Source organism: Vipera ursinii, assembly GCF_947247035.1.
Source record: "Vipera ursinii genome assembly, chromosome: 5".
NCBI classification, from domain to species: domain Eukaryota; kingdom Metazoa; phylum Chordata; class Lepidosauria; order Squamata; family Viperidae; genus Vipera; species Vipera ursinii.
In genome coordinates this window covers 20,672,164-20,692,169 of record NC_139518.1, presented here as the reverse complement: position 1 = coordinate 20,692,169, position 20,006 = coordinate 20,672,164, and positions in this window count along the sequence as shown.

Sequence of the window (20,006 nt, the reverse complement as noted above, 5' to 3'; positions counted from 1 at the left end):
TTACCGTATTTAGGCATATGAAGCTGCCATACACTATATGAGGTGTGGTTACTATTTCTAGGATGAAAGATTAAGGAAACTGTGTGCTCTTCATTAGGGAAAGACTAAGTGTTAGTTTCCATATTGAGTCTAAAAATTAGAAAGACGGATCCATTCTCTGATTTACAGAGAATAGCTTTGTAATTTTATAGAACTGGTTATGTTGTTCTTTGAAATATTTAATTATATTTATCTAAAATAATTTTAGGGACAGAGGCAAATTAGAAGCAATTTCTCATAACTAAAATTTGTTTGAAATTTGAATGTTTCCCTAACATGAATGCTTTTGTCTGTCATGGATGGTTTAGGAAAGAGAGGTTTTTTAGTTTAATTTATATGTTGTCCATTTTCCCGATAGGGTGACTACTGGGCTTGTGGAAGAAGAATGAGATGGAGAAGATTAAAAAATAAGACAGTTAACTTCAAAGGTTGAAGATGTTGCCAGTTTGGTAAGAGAACAAATATTGGGAGTGAATGCCAACAATATATATTCCCAGCAGGGTCACCCATGTTGGGAAGGTCTCCCAGCTGCTGATATTTTTTTCTTTATAAAATCCTGTAATCTCTTTTGTAGGGGTAGAGTCAGGGTGACTGAATAGAACTGAGTGTTTACTGGCTGTTTACTGGTTTACTGAGCTGCTGATATATATGTGCACCTATATTGATCAGCAGAGATATAAAAAGATGAGGAGGCAAATAATCACTTTAGTGACCATGGCAAAGGGATCAATTAGTACTATGTGGAAGAAGGCAATGGTAAACCGCTCCTGCACTATACCTAGAACAGAATTGTCCAAGTCATGGTATTCCCTGTGACATTTAAAAAACAACAAATGTTGGACTTTGAAGGAGAATGATAGGAAGATAATTCATGCTTTTGAACTTTGGTATTGGAGAAGACTCATGAGAATATTATTATTCAATAATAAATCAACCCAGAGTTCCCACTTAAGGAACAAATGAGCAAGCTCAGTTAACCTACTTTGGACACATTATACAAGACCGAATACTGGGAATGGGGGAAGAAAAGAGAATAAAAGGATGACCTGCAGCAAGGTGGATGGACTCAGTTACAGTAGCAATGAGTGCACTATTGAAAATCTTAAAATATCAGATTAAGATTTCATTGTAGGGTAAAATCTATGTATGTGGTCCCTAGGTATCAACACAAACTTGATGGTACATAATTAATCTATCAATCAAGTTTTTCATAGAAAATAAGGAATAGTAGCAATAGCACTTAGACTTATATACTGCTTCATAATGTTTTACAACACTCTCTAAGTGGTTTTATAGAGACAGTATATTGCCCCCAACACTGTGGGTTCTCATTTTACCAAATCTAGAAGGATGAAAAGCTGAGTCAACCTTAACCTGGTTAGGACTGAACTCCTGGAAGTGGAATACAGAGTTAGCTTGCATTACTGCATTCTAATCACTGTACCACCATGGAAACATTTTGTGAAAAATGCATTTGAAGGAAGAACATATTATTTTGCAAGTTGTGTAAGAAAAGGCAATTTAGGAAGAGAAAATAGTTATGCTTATTGGATATGAATATTTAAAAGGTCTTTTTAAAAATCTTCAAAGGAATCTAATGGACCAAACTTTTTCTATGCTAATATAGACAACACAATGGACTTGGATATATAAGAATCTCAACAGCCTGTGGTTGACCTCCAGTAAAAATGCTGTTGATATGGAAGAAATTGCTTAGATTACAGAAGATTTGTAATTTAAGACATTTATTTCCATACCAATAACATTTTTCTTTTTATTTATTCAGATTGGATTTATATAGCCTATCATCTCATCAAAGATGACACTGGGGTGCCTCACACAATAATATAAAGCAAAATATGCATTTAATTATTGCCATAGTGGAAACAGAAAAAGTGTGTGATAAATGTACTCTTTGGTTCAACAAATCCTTTGCATATTATTACAATTATATGATAGCAGGTATTGTTGTGTTGGATGATGATATTCAGTGAAAGTACCTGCTGCTAATGTTTTCCTGAGGAATAGTTTGATTTTTTAAAAATGTTCTCTTTCATATGCCATAGTCATTCTTGAACTTTACATTACCAAGGAATATTTTCAAATGTCAAAGAGAAAGGTCCTTTCACTATCCAGGTTACTATGGAGCCCAATAGCTAGAAACTGCATGACAAAATAGATATGCAGCCTTTTCCTGGAATGGAGACCTGGTGTAACAGAAGAGAATATATGTAGTTCAGGGTTGAACTGTGGAGTACTTGGTGCTCTCTGAGCTTGATTGTTTGCTGACAGACCTGTTCTGCCTAACACACTACAAGACAAATGTAATGTTATAGGGCTGGGAAAAAGACACATGTTCATAGTAAGACTAGCTTTCCTTTCTTACATAGTGTGGTTTATTATTATTTTTTCCTTAGGACTTCTTTCTGTTTGAAAGGGAGAGTGATTATAGACTACATGGAATAAGAACAATCCAACAATGGAATCATTTTTCTAATGGTAAAGGGAACTGTTCTAGTGCATTTTGCTAAGGTGAAAATCAAGATATTGTGCATTCTCATTCAACAGACAATATGGGGTAGAACTAAAATCTGCATCTCTCTTCATTAATAGTAAAGGGATGGCTGATTAAGGTCATGAGATGGATTATCATCATATTGTTGTAATAATGGGAAACTTATACAAAGTTCATCTTGTTATTCTGGTGAAATTAGAATCAAACATTATATAAAGGTACAGTTGCTATTAATTGTGATAATCATAATTGGAGTATGACAGTTATCTAGTACAAGGCTACAACTCATCTTCTTGGATTTTGAACTTGTGGTTGCATGATGGCAAGGGGTCAGGAAGATATAAAGGGGTGCTGGGTGCAATCCTAAGTGGACAAGACAAAGATGTGGATGGGGCAGAACAAGGATTATTGATTTATATCGTTTATATTGAATTAAAAGTAAGTAAGGTAAAGGTAAAGGTTCCCCCGCACGTGTGTGCTAGTCGTTTCCGACTCTAGGGGCCGGTGCTCATCTCCGTTTCAAAGCCGAAGAGCCAGCGCTTGTCCGAGGACGTCTCCGTGGTCATGTGGCCGGCATGACTAGACGCCAAAGGCGCACGGAACGCTGTTACCTTCCCACCGGAGTGGTCCCTATTTTTCTACTTGCATTTTTACGTGCTTTCGAACTGCTAGGTGGGCAGAAGCTGGGACGAGTAACAGGCGCTCACTCTGTTACGCGGCACTCGGGATTCGACCCGCCAAACTGCCGACCTTCTGATCGACAAGCTCAGCATCCTAACCCACTGAGCCACCGCATCCCTTTAAAAGTAAGTACTTTTAATTAAAAGTAAATACTCCTCATGTTTTTAATATTTTTTCTATTACATTAAATTTGATAGCTTGAAGCAGCATTTGGCAGAACCACATTAGACTCTTGTTGCTTATTTATGCTACTTATTTTTATTTATTGCAGATTATAAAGTACGGTAATCTTAGTTAATGTCAACAAGAGATCTTTGAATTAAGTCTAGAAGGAACCAGAGAGCCAATAACATTAATGTTGCAATGCTACTATCTAATGTGACAAATGGTTTCTCACCAGCATATAGCTCTATGTTTTACAGCAATATTTTTGTGGAGTTTTTAAAAAACACCATCAAGTAGAATAGATGAACTACTAGGATAGTTCAAAATGGGTGTTAAAAAGCACACTGCATCCTTGAACGTCTCTTACACTATGCAAATGCTAGATGGAGTCTAGATCAGTTTAAAACAATTCTATTTAGAATTAACAATCTGATGCCTTCCAGTCTCCACGGTGAAGAACATAATTTTGAGAAAGATTACTATAAAACTGCTATAGTAAAAAATTGAGTGGCTTCTAGTTATATTTTCCATCTTTTGATTTAACTTAACTGAAAGAAATCTCATGAAAATAAAATGGGAGTGTTAAGAGAATCACGTTTCCTTGAACTTTTTATTAGGAAAGATAAGGTGTAAATCAAATGCATAAGTAAACAATAGTTTAGCTGTTTTGCAAATGAAATCTGCATGGCTCATGTAGGAATTTAGAGTTATTCCTGCATTATTTCAAAGTGAAATAGTTTAAATGTTCATAGGAGTTGAATAATAAATAAAAATAACACATTTTTTTTCATAGAGATTTCACTACATTGTCCATTGGACACGATCCAGTTGCATTTTAAAATTATTTATTATTGTATTGTAATAAGGAGTATCTCCTTCCCAAATGCTTAAGATAGCCAACAAATATCTTAAAAAGTTGATTTGTAGAAAATCATTTTTTAATTTTTATCTAGGCCAGGGATTTTTTGTGTCCCTTGATTGTGATTGGATCTCCAGGAAGTGTATAGGGGGGTACCTTTCCCATCCTTATTTCATGATGCTTTGGTCTTAGAAATGCTAGCAACTATATTGATGGACTGTTTGTATACAAAACATATTTTTCACTACTGAACAACAGTCTTCCTGTCAATAAAACCGTTCAGAGTGAATAATTTAAAATTCCATATTTGCTTCTAATAATGTCTCGATTAGGCATCAGAGCTGTAGCTTTCTATCAGAAAAATATTATTTTATTAAGCACTAAGCACTCCCCTGTTTTTCACTATGCTTCAATGAAAATCATAATGAATATGATCCTTACATTCATATATATAAAACAAACAAATAAATATATATATATGTTTTTCAAGGGAAATAAGCAATACTAAAAAAATGGGAGGAATGAAAATCAAGGTACTTTTTCATCAGAAGATGCTTGTTCAAAGAACTGCTTGTTGAAAAAAAAAAGTTTGCACCACAGAAAGAGCTCTCATCTACCTTGCTGTGTAAAACTGCAAGCTGAAATATCTAATCAAGTACCAATCTATTTATAAATAGACAACCATATGCCATTTAACATACAGGTGGCCAAGCTTACATTCTCTAGGAACCTAGAGAATGTAAGCTTGGCCAGATGGATGTTAAAGCCACGTCCTCCTGGCTGATGGTTCCAGATTGAGGTGGAAGGGCCTCGGCTTTTTCATTAGGTTGCAGTTCACCCTCTCCTTGAGAAACCATTGCTAGATCCCACCTTGATGATCAGTATTCATCCTGTCTCCAACCTTCCCTTTTGGAGGAAGCTATTCAGAAAGTGGTGATGCTGCAGCTCTAGAGGATTTTAATTTAGGTGAGCTGAGAGTACCAATGAAAGAAAATATTTGTATTCTGAGAATGAACTGAGAGTGATTAACCCCACATTGCTTAATTACTTATGTATCACAACTTGTAGACCAAACAAAAATGCAATTGGATATATGGTGGCTCAGGATGAAGTAGGAACCTAGACACTGTCTCAGCATACTGCATGAATGAAGCCATCACACTAAACATACGGTAGTTCATTTGTTTGGGTATAGCATATTATATGAACACTTCTTTTTTATTAATCTACATTTAAAGTATAGTTTTTGAATAATCTCAATCAATAAATTTTATTGCTAAAGTAGCTCTATGTTTATGGAGAATCATATAACATTGGGCATGGTCCTCTTGCCAAAGAAGCATACATATCATGTCTTTGTCCTTTAGCTTGCTAGCAAATGTTGTAGAGATAGGAAACCTGTGATTTCACAGAACCTGTACACTACAACTCCCAGTAAATCCAATCAAACAGCCAGGGTTAAGTGGACACACAGTTCAGCAACATATAAACACCCACAGGCTTATCACCTCTGAATTATTGGCTAATGAAGGAATCATATGTTGCTAAAAATGTTATATGTTTTTCCTTCTTTCCGAAAGGAGAAATCTTATATATTTATGGAGTTTTAACAATTGATTTGACAATACATTACATTTCTCTAGCATATAATGATATCAACGAAGCATTTACTTTTTTTTACCAAATCCTTTGTACTGCAATCTGCAAGAAGAGGAAGAAGTCCCATGTAATTCAATAAATGGGCTGAGGGTGCCATCCCATAACTGCAGTTAGAGGTTGGTGCAGTGTATGTGTCTGTTCAAGCATTTAACACAGTCTTCTGTAATTTTTGTCTTGGAAGTAATGAGGCCTGACAGCTTAGGCATGTGCAGGATAACAATCCCACACTAGTATCTTTTAAATTCTTCATTGCTAAATTCATAAAGGATGAGATGAATCTCTCTCCTCCACTCCCAAATGACAGTAAACATGCTTCATTTTATAAGACATTGTGGTTAACAACCTGAAACAATGAAGAAGTGCCTTTCTTTAAAATAAATAAATAAATAAATAAAACAATAAAAAACTAGACCTGGAGTTAAGTAATTTGTGCTTTATGGAAAAACAACTGACGCAAAAACTGCTGATCTGAATGTTAAATCATGTTTGTACAACTGCACAAAGGCATATTTACCCTGATTCTTGTCAGATGAAGCTTTTTAAAACAGCCCTGAAGCAAGCCTGTTCTTCCTTTTGGCTTTATCATAGAATAGAGAGAAGTGACTTTTCTTCCCAGTGGGATATTGCTGTTTAGTGCAAGAGTATTTATTGATTTAAGTCAAAGTCTTGAACAAATAACACAAAAAAAATCAACTTATGAGCAGAAAACTCTTTCTGCAGCTCTGGAACCACAGTGCTTTTTTTTTTTTGCAAGTTAATATTACACACAACACACATCTATTTCTCCTTTCTCTCCACTAAATAAAATCCCCAAATTTGCCATAGGACAATTAAGATCATGCTAAATACCAGAAGAGAATAAGCAAAATTGGCAATTGTCTAAAAATCTGAACTAGAGGGATATTAAGTAAACCAATGGCAGGAGCCTAGGTTGAATTCAAAATGCTTCCAGATACAATGAAATTGCAATTCTCAGTATCCATAGAAGGCAAAATCAAATTCTGCAAGTTGCCCTTAACCCTTCAAATATTGGCAAAGTGCTTGGTGGGGAAAAGCTGCTGTGAACTCTCCATTCTCAGATGCTATGCAGGTTTTTGGCCATAAGTAATTGGTGAAAAAAACCCACCTAAAGTACAAACATAATAATTGCAATAGAATAAGAAAAAGAATAAAGACAACCTAAGGTTGTAGACCTAAGGTTGTCTTTAGCTTTAATCCCCAATTCTTGCTTCCATAAAGACTTCAGAAAGTGTTAATTTTAGCTCTGGCTTACTTTGTTAGTTATTCATATATTCTGAGAATCTTCCCCATAGAAAGGAACTACTAGCTGCCTTTTATTTTTGTTGGAGATTTATATGTGGACATTTCAGTATGTACATAAGTTAAAACACAGCAAACTAAAAGCTTTCAGTTTAGATTGAATTTTACAGACATTACAAGCCAGATTTCCATATAGTGTTGCTATCACTTTGATTCTACAGTGAAAGACATTTACGTTGACAGCAAATACTGTTCTATAGACTCCAAATCTGTCTTGGTTACTCGCTTCTTCTGCAGTCCAGAATTGTAGCTTTTAAGGAAACTTGGTGTGTTTACCTTGTCCAGCTCTGATATCATTTCCCCCTCAAAGCAAGGAGAAACTTGAATTTGTGGCAAATAATGGTGCTTTCTGGCCTACTTTCTCTTGACAGGAAGAAGATGTAAATGTATGTCAGATGATGAAAATATATGTGCTCTCTTCTGTGTGTGCTCTCCAGAGTCACTGCAATGTTGCTATTGTACTTTATTTCTTTAATATGTCAGAAAATATGTAAAAAAAGTTAAACACCTGAAAAATAAGACATTAGCTGAATTTCATAGCTTTAATTTAAGTGTATTTCAGATTAAATTAAATTTAGCTTTTTCCCTAGTCCTGCTTTGGAGTACACCTTCCAATGGACCCTATAAGACTACTTGAACTAGAAAAAAAATTATAACCACTCATTACAATTACAAATTTCCCTTTTTTGATGATATAAAAAAAATCCAATTTTTACCCACTTATTTCTCTTGAACTGTGAAACAAGACTGTGAAATTAAACAGAAAGACAACAATAACAAAGCCGTTGACTAATTTTCAGTAAGGCACTAGGTAAAAGTAAAAGGTCACTGAAGTGCAGACCTTATTAATCCAATTTGTAGTATATTATGAAAATTATCAAGTGAAGGTTTCTTCCTTTTGTGAGGTCCAGAACTGAAGCAGGATGTTAACTACAGTATCTGTTTGTGTGGGATTTTTTAAAATGTTCATCTTAAGATGAAAATCTCTCAAAAAATAACTATGCCATCTAAGTTACAGATGGAATTTTAAAATGAGCATTTATTACAATGAACAATATATACAGATATGTTAAATTAATATGGTGTCTTTGAGTTTGGTGATTTTCTTGTAGACGTTTCATTACCAAACAAAGTAACAGCATCAGTGCTAGTAGGGTTATTAGCTACGTACCTAATTACTTAATTTGCTAATGAAAAATCTGCAAGGAAACCACTAAGCTCAGACAGCACCAGAATCCACACAGTTTAAACCTGAGCTACAAATACTTTCTTCTATCAGTGCTAAATTAATGGCATTGTTCATGATTCACAATAAATAGTATTTCCATAAGCACATTTTTTTCAGCACTCATATGAGTTCTTAATTATTTGCACATGAAATTGGTTGTAAGTTTTGCATCAGATGTGGAAGCAATTGACCAGAAAATATAATGAACTAGGTGCGAATAATTTGTGAAGAAAAATTAGGTGCTTTACTATAAAGAACAAAGGAAAAGAAAACTTAATGATTGATAATAACTATAACCATAAAGCTATCAATTGGTTAAGAGTCTTTTAGTTTTATGATTAATAGTTCGCTCAAAATCCTAACAGAATGCACTGAGAAATTAATCAGAAGAAAGATTTAATGCCAAAAATGAACTATTGCTGAAATGGCCCCTAGGATAAACCTTTCTGAGCATGTTAAAGATTTAATTATATTAGATATATTTGTGCGAAAAAAATGTGATTTTTTCATCTTTTGCTCTTTAACTATATCTCTTTAGGAAAAGTTGAGTGGATTTTCTTTGGGTTTCCATTATGTGATAATTTGTCCCTTTCATTTTTGTAAAAAGTAGCAGAAAGTTTTAAGTAGCAGGAGGTGACAAAAGTTATCCCGGGCAGGGATTCAATTATACTTTGAAGAATCACTATTAAATAAAAAAATCACCCAATCAGTTGTGTCTGCAGAATTAGGACACTTAAGTCACTGAGGTCAATTCCTGCTCAGTGTGGGAATCCAAATTAAAGCAGCTTATCAAATGAATATCCTGCTTTCACTTGAATCCATCCAGTGAAGGGTTCCCATTGTCTCTCTAAATAATAGGTTCTCCTGTATGCATCAATTAATATAATGAGTGACAATCTTTTCAGTGTTTTCTTCCCTAGTTTAGAAAGAAATAAAAATACCTATTACACAAATATGTGTAAAAAGTAGCCACTGAAGTCTTTCAGAAATGTTTTTTGGCAATAGTGCAAGCAATTACATAAGCAACATCCTCAAGCTAAACTTTTAAGTCAGCCTGAATAAGTTTCTTATTATCTTGATGCCACAAATTCAGGAAGCAGTTCTAAATAATGCAATTTAACTAAATTTTTATTAAAATCTGTGATAAATACAGTGGTTTTGGAATTTAAGGCTAAAAGAAAAAAATGCACTTTCTTGATACTAAAAGTTCAGATAATTTGGTCCTGGTTGTTTTATTTAGAGAAATGACAACACAAAAAGACATAACTTAATAGTCCTCTTGAGCATGGACAGCAAAAATATGAACACTTAGAAATAATTGTATATAAGTCTTGTTCCTTTTTAATATTGCTTATAGGGTAACAGATAATTAAAATCATTTTAAAGTGTTTACAAGTTAAAAGGCATTAGTATTGAATTTGCTAGCCACAATTATGCTTAGAACTGGGTTGAGGTCACACAGTTGTAGTCCAACTGCAGCAAACAGATATGAACACACAAAACATTGGGAGGATTGTTCATCCTTAAATGTTAAATATGCATGTCAAATTCCATTGAGCAGGAATCCATAGAACCTAAATTCTTTATTAGGTGCTTCAATCTCAGTATTTTCAGTATAGTTACAACTATACAAAAATGACATTTTCCCTATCCTGCCTTATAGCTGAAAAAGCTGACAGTGCAATTCGGTCAGGCCTATCACTTTGTACAGGCAAAGCTTGATCCCTGTGAGATTCACTCTGATATTTTTTCTGACTATGCTAGGAAAAATTAGTTTGGATTATCTACTCCAAAGTGTGTAATAATTTAACAAAGGATTTTCATAGAACAGATTAACCAGCAAAATGAAAGAATGGATGGATGGATGTTGTAGGTACCTTGGGTATAATCCAAAACACCTGGAGCACCTTTGAACAACATCAGCACTGACAAAGTCACCACCAGTCAATTGCAAAAAGCAGGTTTACTTGAAACTGACATCCTGTGATAACAGCTTTACAACCATCAAGATTCAAGAACAATATCTGGCTAGCCCAGGTCCTTGGGAAGGACTCAAAAGGTCATCAAAAATATCAAATCCAGTTTGAAAACATCTTGCTGACTGTGCAACAAACCATAATAACAATAACAAAAATAAGAACAAAGAATTTTCATGAAAGTGTAATTCAAATTCTTTGTTGCTCTTGGAGCTCTCTGAGATTGGTTACTTGTTTGGAGATGTTTCATTACCCAACTACATAATATCATCACTGTGAGTCAAAATTATTCAAAATTTTTATCATATCATTATTTTATCTTTTCTTCAAACATCTCTAATATTTTTTGAATGCTTCATATAGACCTTCAATAATTTTCTAGGTCAGTGTTTCTTAAAGAATTCCTAGGGCCCCACAGAATCCAAATTATTTGTAAATATTGAAAATATTCACAAAAATGTAAAACAATGTCATTCTTATTTTTATTTGTCAATAATATAGTTTTTTTATGAAAAATATTTTATTTATGTTAACGTTAGTGTCATGGTTCTGACTAACAAATCCAACAAAATAAGCATAGCTGGGATGATCCAATCTCTAATGCAAAACTTTATTGAGCACATCATTTTGGCACAAATGAAAGGAAAACCAGCTCTGGTTATTTTGCACCTAAATTGCTATATTAAAAGTAGAGAAACCTCCCTCCCCTTATTAGTACAGGTCACACTGTCCAATTATAGTCAGAGAATTATTATGAGAGAATGTCTTTAGTTTTCAGTAAACAAATCTTGAAACTCATTGGTTCTCACAAATTGGCCTCTCAATATCAGAAGTCTGAATTCCATTCTTCCCTCCCTTCCTCCCAAATTCATAGGCCAGCTAAGAAGCAATAATGGCTGACACAGCATAGGTATATTATTAAATATTAGTGGGTTTAATATTGTTCTTTTTTCATGACTCAATAAATAAATGTTCTATGAATACATCAAGTTTACTTTTTAATACAGTAAATATCAACATAATTCATACAAAAAAGAGCTCTTTTGGAGATTCTCCATGATTTTTAAAAGTGGGAAGGTATTTTGAGAGCAAAAGGGATGACTCACACCCTGGACGGTATCTCTTTACTCTCCTACCATCCGGTAGGAGATATAGGAATATAGCCAGCCGTACCAACAGGCTGAAGAACAGCTTTTATCCGTGGGCTGTTAGGCTTTTGAATGGGATGTAATCTTATGCAGAGTTGACTTGGGAGGCCGGTGTGTGGTGTAGTTGGTTCACATAGTGTGGTGGGATGGAGGGTTTGTTGTCCCCTGTGTGTTGGGGGGAGAGAGCACAGGGGGAGGCTCAGCTAATCTCAATGTACACATGTTGTACTTTGACAATAAAGGTTTATTATTATTTTATCTAGGGAACTTAAACTATAGCCCCAGAAACCAAATCTTTGTCGTCGTCGTCATCATCATCATCATCTCTATCTCCCTCCCTCCCCTCTCTCATGAGTCTCTCTCTCTCTCTCTCTCTCTCTCTCTCTCTCTCTGTGTGTGTGTGTGTGTGTGTGTGTGTGTGTGTGTGTGTGAATTGGAAGGATGAGTAAAAACACCACCTGAGGTCTCTGGTGCTTGAACATTGTTGTAGAACTTTGATGTTTATAGCAATTCTTTGCAGTCTGAAAGGTATATTAGCAGAAAGAGATAATGATCAGTGAGTTTCATAAGCTCTGAAAGTTATTGTTGTTCCTTGATCCTGGCAGCCAGCACAATTCACTAGTTGATAGGTTTCTTCAGTATAGTAGTGAATCAGCAACTGAAGAAAGTGTCATCTTTTTGCCTTCTTGCAGGTCACATTTGTATCCCTTGTGTTCTTCAGGGATTCTTCCTCCAATTTCACAATATTTCTTTCTCCTTCCCTGGAGATCCAGAATCTGCTTCTTTTGTGAAGGATTCAACATTGTCCCTGAATACAAGTGCTGCACAACATATTTTATATATCACGCTTCTGTTACTTTTATGTCCCAAATTTGTTCCTTTACTTGGTTGTCAACTCCTGTTATAATGCTTCCTTTCCTTGAGAAGATAAAGTTTCATATATCAGTTAAACTATAGCCCTTTATTCCTGCAATCCTTTGACGTTTTTCTTCAGAGTTTGCAGAAAGCTTGTGCTTTCTACAAACATATGCCAGTTTATTAACTAATAACAAACATTGCATGCCACATCTACAATCTATTCATGTTTATGTTTGTTTCTTACAGCAGGAAGGCATATATTCTTTGTCAGGCTGTCAATTGGCTGAGTACAAGACATTCATTTAGAGAGAGAATCTGTTAGAAGTTCTTCCTGAAATATTTCCATTTCCACTGGCAAATTCTTATTCATTCTTTTTGTTCATTCATTTAGCAAAACCAATGGCACTTAGATTTATATACCTCTTCATTGTGCTTTACAGCAGTCTCCAAGCAGTTTAGAATATCAGGATATTGCCTCCAACAATCTGGCTCCTCATTTTACTAAACAGAAGGATTGAAAGTTGAGTCAACCTTGAGTAGGTCAGGACTGAACTCCTGGCTGTGGGCAGAGTTATCCTGCAATACTACATTGCCCCTCATTTCATTCCTTTAAAGAAGTCACTGCTTGAAACCTGGCTGCCTTATATTACTTCTACAATCCCTGTATACTCAAAGGAAGCAGTCACTCAGTCACCTAGGAGAAGAAATCTCTCAGAACACATCATTTGTGGGTTTTTCCCCATTGTCTACAGCTAAGCACACAGCGTCTTTGGTCACATTGTCGTCCATTTGTTGTAGCTTCTTTCTGCAAAACTCCCCTGGCAATTCCTCTTAGTGTTGTACAATCTGAGACCTCTCTTGGCCATTTTGGGGGACATGTCATAGAGAGGATGAACTGTCAGTAAAGGAAAGGGTTTTGAACAGGGTATGTAATTTTCCAATCTGAAGAAACAGATATGTTAGTAGTTGCTGATTCAGGATGAAATGCACTGTGAAGACATACAAGTTACTGGTGAAGGCAGGTTACAGATCTGTTGCTATGTAGGAGTGCTTACTTATTCCTAGTGATTTTGGTTTATTTTTATACAAACAAAAATAATTAAAAAATAATCCCTCTACCCTGATGCTGTAAAATGAAAACGTGGGCAGCACTCAACATTTCTAGCTGCCAAGAAAAGCCAAGGCTAATATCAAGAGCACGCTGATATGTTTTATCTCGTGAGTGAGTCTATTCTTCTGTATCCTCAAATTACATAAAACTTCAAGGATCATCTTGAAAGAAAAGAAACTTCAATCTGCCTGCCAGGCTTTGTTAATTGACATGTTGGATGGCTCAACCAGCTGCCTGCAGAACTACTGTATGAGATCAGCAAAAAAAAATAAAAAAAGGAGGGGAGGGACTGTTATAAAGATACTCAAAATAAAGAACCTTTTACCTTTTCAAAGTCAATTCCCTAACTTGGGTGTGAGAGGGGAACAAAGAGAGAGTGAGAATCATTAGTTTACCTACTTTCTTTCCTTTAAATATTACTTTGTTTTAAAATTTGATTCAAACCAAGGAGAGTTTTGTTGGCCTGTCAGTTATGAAATTTTAACTGCTTTTTGACTTATCTTTTTTACATTTCATTACAGTGATCACAGACCTTGAAATGATTTGTAATGATTTCTCTGCATCCTAGTTCATTTGATTTCTAAACCTCCTGCCAACAACTCTTTATTTCATTATTTAATATCTTCAGAATAATTGTTCTGTCTTTGTCTATCACGTCATTTTTAAATAGAAATAAAATCCAGAAGACAATTAAGTAGAAGCAGGAAGCTTCCCACTACTTTTGTGTGTGCTTCAAACATAAGAACTGAAGCTCTGAATTTATTTCAAATGATTTGTCCAGTGTAGTGTACATGTTAAAAATAATACATGTGGCTCCTTTCTTCTTTTTAATTAAAATTTATTGGTAAGAGAAATAAGAATATTTTAGTCCTAGCAGTTTTATCACAGCACAAATATTAACCTGAAAAAGCTGGACTGGATGTGGTTATCATTAGATAACTAAGATCCCAGAGTTTCAGCCTAGGTTGGAAATTAATGATTAGAAAAAAATACTCCCAGAAGCCTAGAAGACAATGTCAAATCACTTCTATGCTGTTGTTAAAAAAAACTACATGAATGTTGAACTTGAGTATAGGCAGTATTTTCTTTTAGCTTTATATATTCCTGATGGTGATAACTTAAAAGATATTATATGGTAGGAAAAAAGTGCAGAAAAGGACAGCCAGTACGATTCTGAATGCTAATTGTAAGGGACAAAATATATGAGAATTGCTTTATTCATCCCTAATTTGAGTTCTCCTTAGTGTTTTACAGCTGATAGTGGAATACTGAGATAAATAAACTTTAGGACTGAACTAGCAAAGTTTTGAAATGTCAGTTATTTTGATGCAATTATATGTCTGTCTACCTAGTTATTTGTTCAGATTACAAACAAGCACACACACACACACACACACTCACACACACCTAAAATCATGCAAAACAGAACACTAACTTTCTGTTGTCTGTCATTCAAGTCATAATTGTCTCAAAGGTGCTTTTTCAAATGGCAACTGGACTATTTTTTCCTTGAGGAAAAAGATAGAGAGGGATAAAAGAAACCATTTATGTTAACACTGAGCATCCCTCTCTCAACAGCGGGTGGTGGTGGAGGAATACAGCACCACCTATCTCCTGTCTACAATGCAGGTCTTTCAGCAGTTTCAAAAATTCCACAACCATTTACACTGATTCAGGTGACCTCGAGGGTGCAGATAAATGGCTCTCAGAGAGAGTGCTAATAACCAGATGACTGCAAAGAAATACAATCCTTCCATCCCCCCACAATCCTGTCAGAATCTATGCTTCCCTCTCCCCACCATACAGTCACAACTGATGAGGCTTTTTGGATGAGAAGCAAAACAACTTCCTTTTCTTCCTCAAGAAAAAAACACACACCTTTGTGACTAATTTTCTGTTATAAAAGCAGTCAAAATGATTTTGAGGATATTTCTATTAAGAGGTTAAAAAAAAACAAGTTTCCTAATGAATCCTGAATTAAAAGAGCCCAAGCACAGCAATGGGAAAGGGGTTGCCAATGTCAGGAAACATATATTGAAGAAGTTCATGCATTTATGAACAATTAAACCTTTAGAATTTGGGAAAAGTCCACTTATGAAACAAGGGCCACATGAAAACAAAGTTTTAAAACTTCTTTCTAAACTATTTCATGGGAACCTTTGTTATAAAACCCATGTTACTGAGAGACAGAACTTCCAGTATAAGGTGACATCTAGAAGGCCAGCCTGTCTATCAATCATCTTTCCTCACTGCATAATTAAAATCCTGCAAGGATTATGCACATTCTTCTGACAATCATAGGATAGTATTTATTTATTTATTATTTATTTTATTACATTTATATACCACCCTTTCCTGGAGGACTCAGGGCGGTTTACAGGGTAATTAAAAACCAAAAATACAAAAGTTAAAAAAACAAGTTTAAAAAAGATTAAATTTATCCCTGTATAAATAAAACCCCAATTAAAATAAATTAATCCTCAGCCTGGGCCAGAGAGCTCGAAGAGCCAGGTCTTCAGGCCCCGGCGGAATGAACGGAGGTCGGGGGCAGTCCTCAGCTCCACTGGCAGCTGGTTCCAAAGGGCAGGCGCCCCCACTGAGAAGGTCCTATCCCTGGGTGTTACCCGCCGGCAATCTTTTACCGGCGGCACCCTGAGAAGACCCTCCCTGTGGGAGCGCACTGGACGAAGGGAACTTGATGCCGGCAGCAGGTGTTCCCTCAGATATCCCGGACCCAAGCCATGTAGGGCTTTATCACCAGCACCTTGAATAGTAAGTATGTTTACCTGAGTGAAAGTCTGTAGAATTCACAAAAAAATAGTGTTTCCCTTCCAGGCCGATAGCATCTGAGATCTTGAAAATTGTGATAATTTTTCCCCATGGTGCTTCAGACCTTACAATACACATACGTTGCTTCAAGGTAACTGGTACCCAGAAACTGCTGAGCATAAGGATACTATTAAGTACATGATGAACTTTCCTATGGCATGAAATTGTATTTGTAGTAATAACTTTCAAGCCTGTCTAGCTAGGTGGATTTTCTTCTTTTAAAATGGCAAGTTGTACAGAAGGAGAATCCTCAAGTATGAATATATTTTGCACTTTGTGTCAGTTTGTTTGATTTTTTTTCAGGCCAGTTCTGCTGACCTGTGAATCCATTTCACCTCACAAGACTTTGTCACATTTGTCACAGATACATTATAATTCTTTTAGTACTAAAATATCACTTGCATTAATCCATTTAGCAATCTGTTGAAAAATATTTCATACTTCAGATACTTTTCAGCAAACAAGGCATTACTCATCCCAAGATGCCTTATTCATGCAGTTATAGCATGACATTTAGAATTAACTCATTAGCAGATGAAATGAACTGGGGCATGTTATAGCTGAGGGACAATTATTTGTTTGGTCACTCTTTGAAATGATAAATATTTATGTGCAATGCTTGAAAACAATAATACAATTTAAGGTAGTGATCAGTTGAAGTAATTTCTAAATTGATTTTAAGGTGCTCTCCTATTTGTTTAAGAGGGCAATCTAAAGAAGAATCTGAAGTTTTTTTGGCAAGCCTTCTTGGAATGGAGACAGGATTGGTTGCTGTTCTGGTGACCTGTGTTAGGATATGGATGGAGGAACTGTGCCATGCTTCTCTTTTTTGATCTTTCAACAGCTTTTCAAACTATTGACTATAGTATCCTTTTGGATATGCAATCAATGAAAATCATGGGTAGCTATAATAAGTGTCAAGTTTGAAACTTTGGCAGCTATGTACCTCTGCATTTCAACAAACCTTTAGATTAAGGGAGGAGGAGGTGTTGCTTTCAAGTGGGTAGATGGAGAAGTGAAAATTCTTTGATTTAGCTGCAGACGGTGAGAACTTGAAGCCTTGTCAAGAACCCCAGAACAAGTGTGGATTTGAAGCAAATGGTTCCCACAGCAAAATGAACTTGTTGATATAGATTACATAAGATGTTGGAGGTTTGGCTGGGAAAACTATTGTTTAAGTCTGTGATTTGGTATTGGAGCCTTAGAGTTAGTTTTTCTTCAACTTAACAACTGTGTATTCAATAAACAGTAAGCTTTTCAGAAACGAAATGAACCTGGAGTTTTACGTGGATTCTTGAGCTGGATGTTGACAACAAGAAGTTGCATATTCTGTACAGATATAGAAGAGTATTGCTGGAAAGTCCTGATGGAGCACTTCCCATCATAGAAACTAGAATTTCACTCTGAAAACACACAGTTAGTAAAAAGTAATAGCAACAGAAGTTCTCACAATGTGAGGAAAAATTTGACAGAAAACTACAATAGCTGCATTCAGAAGTCTAAGTAATAAAAGACATCTGAATTATAATGTTGATTTATTTATTAAAAAGAAATCTATACCCATATTTCTCCCCATTACTTGGTAATATTACAAATAAGTGCCATAAACATAATATTAAAATGAGTGTTATTAAGTTTGCCATAATAAAGAAGAACTAAATAAAAGAACATCAGAAAGTCATAAAAGCAACAGCAAACTGCAAATTACTGACTATTAAAATCCTGGGTAAATAATTTGGCACATAAAGTTGAATTGTATGTTGCCAAAAGTGATTAGGCACCAAGAAATAAGTATTTTATTATGATATTAATGAATTAGCAAATTTATATTACACTTTTGTGGCATGTTTATAGATCTTCCTCAGTTAAAACCAGCATATTCAGTTAAGGCTAGAAACAAAATGGAGGGAAATGAAACTATTTTAATTGGAAAAGAAGAGTTATTTTGTCCAATTGGAATGAAACAGAGCCTCATTGTTTGAGCCAAATGTGCACTTTTTTGAGGCTATTGCAAAATAACTTCATAAAATGGCTGCCATCATGGTTGGAGGGACATACTCTATTGCAAAATACAGATTTGTAATAATACTATCTGAATCTATTTATCTTCACTATAAGTTTGTCCTTTTTTCTGTACAAATGAATACAATCACAAGCAACAAAGCTGATGCTGAGATGCACATTTCATCATTCTGATAAAATCTCAAGACTATGAATTTTTAAACAAGTAATTAGTGAGGTAGAGCTAGTGCTTCAAAGCAGATGTATGTGTATGCACTGATACTCCAGGATCTTGTGTTGACCTCCTGAGTACGGAGTGGTATTCAGAATGATTTTACATTGTTTTACCTAGCTTACTCAATGTGTCCATTCCTAGATAAAGCCAGCTTGGCCTCTATCACATGATGTCATAATGCTAGGATATTGAAAAGGACAGCTGTGAGGGAGCCCATGAAACAAATAATGATTTTATCCGTCCTTGAATTGCTAACAGTCATTAATACAGATATGGTTAAATCTCTTGGCTTGTTTTAATTATTATTATTATTAAACATGAAACTCACTCAACTGAACACTCAAACTGACTGGCACTAATGGTTGACACGGGTTACTGCCAGCAACCTAGGTATCAACCTGGTATTCCTTAAAATGTAAGATGTTCCGAGTAGTGCAGTTTTTTGTAGCTTTGCTGGAGTTGTTGCTGGAAGCTGCAATTTCTTGATGTATTTTGCAAAGTTTTTGGACATAGTTCCCAGTGCCCCGATGACAATGGGTATCACTGTTACATGTTTCATCCATAATCGCGCAGTTTCGATGGCCAGGTCATGGTATTTCATAATTTTTTCCAGTTCTTTTTCTTCGACTCTGGCATCTCCTGATATAGTGATATCAATCATCTGTACGCTTCAGTTCTCTACAACTGCGATATCTGGCATGTTGTGTTCCAAAGGGTGATCTGTCTGTATTCGGAAGTCCTACAAGTTCTTCACCCTCTCATTCTCAACAACTTTTTCCACCCTATGTTCCCACGACTTTTTGGACACAGGCAAGTTGTATTTTTTACACAATGTCCAGTGGATTAGTTTAGCAACTCAGTCATGTCTAGCTTTGTAATCAGTTTGTGCGGTTTTGCTGCACTTACATATTAAATGTGAAACAGTTTCAACTTTGTCATTGCAAAGTTGGCAATTTGGATTGTCAGTAGATTTTTGTATCTTCGCTTTCATGGTATTAGTTTGTAGTGCTTGTTCTTGAGCAGCCAGTATTAAGCCTTTTATTTCTTTCTTGATGGTTCCCATCTTAAGCCATGCCCATGTCAAGTTATTATCACATTTTCCTTCAATGTTTTTCAAATGCTGTCCACACAAAGCTTTGGTTTTCCATCTATTTAATCTGTCATCCAGCCATTTCCCTTATATTCTGCGTTTGTTTCTGTTATTTTTATAATGCTCTCTGTTTTCACAACCTGCAGCAATTTTTGTGTACTTTGATTCACATAGTCATTCAAACTTCATTTTTCTTCTTCTGCAGTTTGGTGGATTTGCAGTAGCCCTCTGCCCCCTATTCTTCTTCGCAGGTACAACCTGTCGATGTCACTTTGTGGATAGAACATGGTGC